This window comes from Esox lucius, chromosome 7 (assembly GCF_011004845.1).
Source record: "Esox lucius isolate fEsoLuc1 chromosome 7, fEsoLuc1.pri, whole genome shotgun sequence".
Lineage (NCBI taxonomy): Eukaryota > Metazoa > Chordata > Actinopteri > Esociformes > Esocidae > Esox > Esox lucius.
The window spans coordinates 1,548,743-1,556,511 of record NC_047575.1 but is presented as its reverse complement, the minus strand read 5'-3'; the positions used below and the strand labels follow the sequence as shown (position 1 = coordinate 1,556,511).

At 40.9% G+C, this 7,769-nt stretch overlaps 1 long non-coding RNA gene across 1 annotated transcript; it reads right to left on the bottom strand.

Annotated features, from left to right (window-relative positions):
- Positions 1 to 3,038: 3,038 nt before the first annotated feature.
- Positions 3,039 to 5,234, bottom strand: LOC117594697. Its single transcript, XR_004575905.1, has 4 exons — positions 5,089 to 5,234; positions 3,718 to 3,869; positions 3,276 to 3,396; positions 3,039 to 3,130 (listed from the first exon to the last, which is right to left on the bottom strand). It is a non-coding gene; the product is annotated as an uncharacterized LOC117594697 (long non-coding RNA).
- Positions 5,235 to 7,769: the final 2,535 nt, after the last annotated feature.

Below are 7,769 nucleotides of genomic sequence, written 5' to 3'. Positions count from 1 at the left end.
ACAGGAATGGCTTACCTTTTTTAGATGGGCCCATGCAAGAGTCAAGCGGCAGAATCAACCTTTCAGTCCTATGAATCTACTCGTTCCTCCGTCCTCCTATCAGAAATCACGTGTACGGGGTCACCAATTGTTAAGAATTTTACGTGTATCAGAGTTTCTGAAGAAGGACGAGGCTCCGGTCCAAATTGAAATTTAGCACAAAGATTTATTAATAAGAATTGATAAGTCAAAATACATGAAATACACTGCAGCGGTCAAATATTTGCTCAACCCTCAAGCTTCCACAAAATATTCGCGCCGAACAAAGATCGAACATTGGTTTTAATACTCCCGCCACAGGGGCGGTTACTTTTCACTCTCGTGAGTAAAACCCATCCTTATTGGTTCTTTGTTGACATGGTGATATGTTGGACGAATCCAATCCAATGAAGACGGACATGCTCTAACTCTCGGTCATAGATCAACAGGTTCTTTGCATACAGGTGTGAAATCTTAACCAGGTTACAGTAATTTACATTCTATTGTCCTAACCTAGACTAGAACATCAGGGGGCTGGAGACAGAAGGTCTTTTTGTGCTGTATAGGGGGCAGTTTCATTTGTATGTTAATTGTGGGGTTTTAATCCTGTCTCTCTATCAGAGCCAGGTGTAAAGTCTGAGTGAGTGTGGCTGAGTGTAATTTAAGGAGTTCTAAACTTTATGGTTATTGTATTCAATCATATTTCCCTAACCTGGCTGCAGCATACAATTTAATAAAACAAAAACATAAGAATACATGGTTATTAAATCAGCATTATTTAAACTACATTTATCTCAACACGTCCAAAATGCCTTTTCCCTGGTTCTACACAGCGTTTGCGGGGCAGTTGTTGATGTCAATAAGCGACATAATTTACAGCGTTCAGTATCACTTAACGCCGTTATTAACATCTGTTTGGTTTCAATTCCTTGTATTGCATCAATCACATGGCTAGATTCCAACCAATCGTTGAGGAGAACAACTTTGAAACACGGAAAAACAACAAGAACAGCAGCAAGTAAAACTGCTGGCCAAACTGCAAGCCATCTGTAAGTATGTTGGACATGTTCTCATGACTTTGGCTTACAACATGTATTAAGATTGTTTTAGAGCTGTGTATTCCTAGCTAGATGTTGTGTTAGTAATGACCCACACAGCAAAAGGACTCCGCGGTGGAACCGCTGCGGAGGTATTGCGGCTTTCGGAACGGACTCGCGAAGCGGAACTGTATCGGTGTCTGTTAGAGCTCAGTGACGGATCCGCAACGAAGGCTTGCCACACCTTTCGCTATCGGATGTTTAAAAAAGACATCCAAAATGTTCAAACAATATCAGTGGTATTAAATGGTTTTTGATCAGAGCACAATTGTATGTGGATAGATCAGTGTGGTTGTGTAATGTTTTAAGTTTGGTAGGGTCCTACATAGATTCTATTTGGAGGTAAACTCTTAACAGATGGATAAACTCTATTTCTGACATTTGAGCGGTGGGTAAACTCCATTTACTTGCGTTTAGTCTCTATTACAGCCCTGGTTAACATTACGTCAGTTAGCAGATGCTTTTATCCAAAGCAACTTAACATTCAAGCTATATGTTGCAGCAGAGACCTTAGTGTTAGATTAACCATTCCAAAAGCAACACTAAATTAAAATACAACTCACATGGTCATTTACAAACCACACAACTGCATTCCATCAGTGTTTATTATTATTATGGAGAGCCAAGACAAATGTACGCGAGCAAAGCTATCACAACCACCAGGCAGCCAATACATTTGCGTGCATTTACTTCGATAACATGACAATCCACTGTGATTCCAACCCCCAAATTTCGACCGTAGTTGCGCTCTTACGCACAAATACAGGTATGCCACTGTCTTGCCCAAGACTGTGCCGGAAATTAGCATCTCCACGAGGGAGATTGTCACTCACTGACAGAATCTAACCACTGGGAAAAGGCGGATCAGGACAGGCCTGTTCAGGGCTGTTCAATAGAACATTTGCAATAATCATGGACAATCAATAAACCTAAAGGCAAGATTCATATTAAGTAAGAAAACTCACCACGCTCTGTCGAGCTGGGCCATTTGACGGTTCCTTTAAAAACATTTCAAATGCCTCCACTGCCTCCAATTGTTCCAGGGGAAACTGGATATTGTCCGGCATCTCAACATCTGGCCCCGGGTTGCTGTTCAGCCTGCTGCTGAGGTAGTTCACCTTTACCACAAGCTGGTCTTGTTGCTGTTTAATGGTCTCCAGCAGGCTAAGGATGTGGAACTCAGCCGCTGTTGACACACAAGAAATATAGCTAAAATGTAGTGGATAAAATATATCACGTTTCAGTGTTTATCCTCATTACTCATAATACTAACCTTAGTTATTGACAATAGTTAATGATAAAAGTTTTGAAAATATGTGATGGTTGTGGGATGTTTTTTCCAAAATCTGTGCACAGAATGCCCTATGGATTTGTCAGTTTAGTGCTCACCAGAGCAGGGAATGGTATCGGTCATTCCTCCCCCTCGCCATGTTGGTCTGTAGGCCAGGCTTGAAGAGGGCTCCTCTGTTCGCCTCATGTTGAGGGCCGGTGCGGGAGGTGGAGGGAGTTGAGGAGGGACAGCCGTTCCTGGCCCATAGTGAGTTGGGTGGTGTGAGAGAGTGGGAATTATTTTTTAATTAAATGGTAGTCATCTGTTAACCATGACTTATAATACACTTGGGGCCTTCCAATTCACTAATATTTCAGAAATCAGTCCCTACCTTGAGTAACTCTCCATCATGTTAAATACAGGTGCAGTGCCAGTGAAAAACAATTAATCTAGACGGGGCCCCTTTACTAGACAGTTTCCTCCAGGTTGAGGAGTAGTGACTCTGCTGCATGGCACTCAGTGAGATGGTGGAGCTGGAAGGAATGGATACAAGGGAGAGGGGAATATCTTTAGCACTAACAGGTAAACCATATCTATATTATTAATATTATGATTTTGTTATTTTGATGTTAAGAGATTATTCCTTTTCTGCCAGTGTAATTGGTTTGGGCTTGAGGCTCCAACTGATACACCAGCCGAATTTTCTGGCTCTTCTTCACTCTCATCAGAGTCCCCAAAACGATGGCTGTTAAGTAACCATATCATTTTGGTTATTGCAATCCCAAAATTGCCAAATATACATATAATACATATAGTATTTTTGAATGCTACAGGAAATAACCTTCCTATTACTGTAGAAACATAACAAAAACAAGACCGAACCGACTTACATTGGCTTCCTGAATCATTTCTCTGGCAGCTATCCCTCCTGCTCTGCCTCAGACTGTAGCTCAGAGGCGTTGCAGCCGGTCTGAAATTGATTCATTAGCCTGATGGCGTCTTTGTAGTTGTCTAAAATGAAATATGTTAAAATGAACATGAGTTTCAAATTAGCTGTAGAGCTGCACAGAATATTATTATTGATGATGATAATTGTTAGTATCATTATTATTCTTTATTTAACCACGTTGGTCTCGTTGAGAACACAATATCTCTTACAAGAGAGACCTGGCCAAGAATATCATCAACAGATATAAATTGAACATTTTAAAAATTGCAAGGCAAAGACAATTTCATGTCCATTTTCAGAAAATAAAAGGGTTTGTTATTCCAAGCATAAGGAGAAGCAACCATGAAATTATTTTTAAACAATAATTTTATGAATTTGCATACCACAAGTTCTGACGACCTTTACGTCATATCTTGGCCAGTTTGGCTCATGCTTCTCCTCGTTAGCAGCTGCCCGTTTCACACGTTCACCTGGGCCAGTACACCATCACGTCATCATACCAGTCAACTGGCACAAAAGCAATGTCCTCGCTTGCCTGAAATTCAATTATGATGATAAAAGGCATCCTTAATGTAGAAAGAAAGAAAAAGGGTATTTATTCATCATCAAAAAAGGAATAACATGGACTAAAGCATGCACAAGTATAGGCCTACAATGTATACAAATAAAGCAAGTTAGATGGGCTGAAAGTTAACCTGAATGGTGCCCCAAGGTGGGAAGAAGTATAAGGAAGGTACTAGACTGTTTATTAGACCCCAAAGGAACAAGAAGCTAACGTTAGCTAACGCTGCGGTGACTGTCCCTCTGCCTCTGACTCCCCCGCTGCATGGAGTAATTCCTCCGTATTAGCTAGCTAGCTAATTTTACTGTTTTAAAAACTATTTTCTAGGTTAGTGGGGGAGCCTACCGCTCAAAACCAACATGAAAAACGTAGCTAGCTAGCTAGCTAGTAATGTTCACTCATTACTAGCCGCTCATTTTAAACGGTGTGTAAAATGAGCGGTGATGTTAAATCTCCATTTGTACTGTGTATTTGCTGAATGGTTTCAAAGTAATGGTCGGTAGCAACCATTAGCAGAAAAGCCCGTACTTCTTGACGTTCAAACAGGCGCCAATACCCATTAGTTGTCTGAACCGACTTAAACAGTGATTAAAAATACCGAAGCTTGATTTTTCATTATAAAGAGGATGGCAGATAGACACTACACATGAGACCAAACTTGACAAAATGCAAACTTAATGCACAGCTAGCTAGAAACTAAACATGCTAAAATTGTACCTGCTAGCTATCATAGCAGACAAGTGCTTCACTGGCTGTAATATTGACCCCACTTCATTGACTGAAATACCAGTGCCAATTTATCAGCTATAGGTTTGCATCGCAAACGTGAACTCAAACATATAGCTATATATAGGCATTATCAATACTTGCGAAATGATGCAATCGCGCCTAGCAGCATGCTAGCTAGCAGCTACATGCTGCTAACATAGCATAAGCTACATATGAATAGCAGCGACACATTAAAACAGACCAAACCAGTCTTTATCACACTACCATAACATATTCTGCCGAAATGACTATCCCATTTTAAATCAAATGGGCTACAATATCATAAAAATCTCTCAGCTAGCAATAGCATGTTGCACAAAAGTCCTAATATCAAACAACGTCATTACAATCATTATACATGATGAGCAAAAAAACACAAAGGCCTATGTTTGCTGTGAATGTCGCAATAAATCAATACACTTACTCAGATAGTTCAGCGTAACCGTGTCCCAGGAAAGAAAATCTCCACTGATATGACTCTTGTCTCGGCGTAGCAAGAGCACACCAAGAGGTTGTAGTTCAACCTTTACAGTAAAGGCGCGTCCACTTCTGCAGATCCGACACGGATCCAGTGTCGGACAGTAGAATTCACCGCGCTGCCCGGAGGCGGAGCGGATCCGACACGGGTCCAGTGTGGGACAGTAGAATTCACCGCGCTGCCCGGAGGCGGAGCGGATCCTCTGGGCGGTGCCAAAACGAATGTGACAGTCACGCGGGTTTCGCGACTTGGATGCGGATCCGCGTAGGCGTCTACTGCTGTGTGGGGAAGCTAAAAATGTATTTTCATTCTGAAGCACTACATTGAACTGCTGCAACATTTATCTAACTACAGCTGGTTAGCTCACTAGCGTGATGATTACTGCAAGTGGCTTTAATCGTTTTATAATCAAGTAGCTAGATTGTCTGGTTTGCTCTCACTTGTATGCTAAACAGAACGTTCTGTGTTAAATTTAGTGTTTGTCACCTTCATAAACTGGGGAAAGCTGGCATTAGCTAGCTAGATAAATAGTGCCTTTAGTTATGACTGAAAGTTATTGCCAATGGCTTTTCTGTCTTGGTTGGAATACTAGCCATGTTACAAGGCTTTAGGGAACGTGGTTGTGTATAGCCTGGTAACAGCAAAAGGTCAGTTTTAGAATTCAGTGATGCAAGGTTTTTCTTGACAGTCTTTTAACATCTCTTCCCTACTCTTGGTTTTAGGTGTTGTGCAGAACGTTCTGTGTTAAGATTGTTACATTCATGAACTAGGTAAATCTGGCTTTAGCTAGCTACTAGCTAGATAACGGTTATGCCTTTAGTTGTGAAGCCTAATACATCACAATGTATTTTTTGTTGGTTTACTGTCTTAGTTGCAATAGTACCCATGTTACATGGTTTTAGCAAACATGGTTGTGTGTATGGCCTGGTAACTAAACACCCAGCAAAAAACTGCCTGTTTTAGAATTTCGTGAAATAAGTTTTTTCCCTTACAGTCACGTGATCTCTCTACCCTACTGTTGTCTCTATCTGTAGTCTCTTCAGTTTGTGCCATTTTTGACATCCCAGTTTAGTTGGTCTGACTCACCTGTTACTGTACATTACACCATTTCCTATGCATTGTTCTAAAGTAAGAATTCCCAACTCACATGCATGCATTTCATTGTCAGATTTATTACAAACACTTAACAATAACAAATATTCCTAATGTATAGAAATGCCACCTAATTAATCAATTACATAAACATGTTTTTTCTGTGTTTACAGAGACGGTGTTGCATCCAATTTTGGATCTATTAGGCTTCCTCACATCTCTGGGGTTGAAGGACAGAACCCTGGGAAAACGCTTTCATATACATCCCTCTACAAGTCAGGAGGATGATCAAGACACAAGCCAACTTCCTGGACATACATGTTTGAGTCATTGGCCCTTTGGATGTTGAACAACAGTAGTTAGTGTAGGGTATATTGTGTCAGAATGGTGATTTATGGCCCTGGGGGGCGGGACTTCCATATTGATGTGACAGGTGGGTGGGACATCCGGTTTGTAGGGTGGGACTTCCGGTATGACGTATGTTAGGGTGGGACTTCCTGTATGACGTATGCTAGGGTGGGACTTCCGGTATGACGTATGTTAGGGTGGGACTTCAGGAGTGACGTATGTGACTTTGTGATTTATGATTACATTGATGTGTCAGTGTTTGATGTTTTACAACGCCTGATGAGCAAACCAGACTAGTGTTACAACAGGTGGGTTATGTTTGATGATTAACAAATGGGGCTTAGGGTTCCGGAATGTTAAATTCCCAGGCAGTAAATAAGTGTTGTGTCAGCGGTAAGGTGTTTGGTGTTAAACAAAAGGGGGCCAGGGTTCCAATGCGTTGTGGTACAGATGTAAACTTCCATGTTTTGCAATGTGGTGTTTTTCCACAAACACGGAGTTACACGTGAGAGACTTGTTTTTCTATAAGATATAAAGAAGGGGATGGGACGGGACTTACGAGTTCGGATAGTTTTCAGCCCAACATTCATTTTAACAAGAGATGGGCTTCAAGGTTATATCTGCCCAGTAGTAATGGTCCCTAAATAACCACTAATACAAACTGTAGTATATGCAGGTTAGAAACCATCCCGTGTCTCACGGTTTGAAGTCCAACACAGCATTACAGCAAACTAACATCGCATGAGCAATGCTATTATTTTGAAGGAGGTTCCATGGCCCCAGGCCAACCACACATTTCGCAAAGGTGGATTATGTCGTGGTTGGGGGGGGGGGGGTTTAAAATATTGTTATAAATAAAAACAAGTGTATGTATGAGCAATGTTGAGTTTTGTAATAAAAATGGTTGTTTATGTCAGCATTAACTTCTAAGTTGCATTATAAGGCAAAACGTTACAAAGTTACCAGCAAGGTCGCGTATAAATTTGCATGAACAACGGGGAATCGTTGACAGGTAAGGATAGGTTATTTCAGGTAATTAAAACATTCGTAAAGGCGTCTTTTGAAATTGTACAACAGAGATCAACGCAAGATTGTTTTCTACACATTGGTAGATATGTTTAATAATAGGCAACGTTGGTTAAAAAAATACTATAGTATTTGTGTTAGTATGGGGTTATGCTGTCACT